Consider the following 681-nt stretch of genomic DNA (forward strand, 5'->3'; position numbering starts at 1 on the left):
ATCGCATCGATTTTCAACGGAAGCTGTCACGATCGAGTTCGATTCGCGCGACCATCGTTAAAATGTGGACAGAATCGCGAACACGTTCGCGACTCTGTTCATGTTCGCGGTCGAACAAAACAATCCGTCGTACTCGAGCATCGCAACGTCGTTCGCATCCCCGAAAACAACGTTCCCACCGAACGAATCGTGAGTTTTGCAAAATTCATGGTACATGGCTCGTTGAAGCTGAATCGACGGTTTTACTCTTCGCCCCCTGCGCAAGTGCGACAGCACATCTTGCTCGTAACAACACGTGGTTATCACGGCAATTTTGTCCCCGCCGACACGGAAGCTCGAGTAAAACCACCAACGATGATCTCGCTCAATAATGACTTCGTGATCATCGTAAATTCGTGACACCGGAACGAAAGATACCGCTGGTTGCGTCCGCGAAAGTACGACCCCACGAATCATCGTCGAGATCGAAGTATTCGATTCGCGACGGCTCATCGTTGAGATCGCGCATCGGCGTCGTCGGCGTTGACGGATGCGACAACGAAGCGACTCGATCCGGAATATTCAGCACGGCTACAGCAGTCTCGTTCAACGACGATTCGACGTTCGACAGACTGACGTGGTCCATCGACTGATCATCGTCGTTGAGCAGTATCGCGATATTGTGCGCGACCTCGTGACACA

This window comes from Harpegnathos saltator, unplaced genomic scaffold, assembly GCF_003227715.2.
Source record: "Harpegnathos saltator strain DR-91 unplaced genomic scaffold, Hsal_v8.6 scaffold24, whole genome shotgun sequence".
NCBI classification, from domain to species: Eukaryota; Metazoa; Arthropoda; class Insecta; order Hymenoptera; family Formicidae; genus Harpegnathos; species Harpegnathos saltator.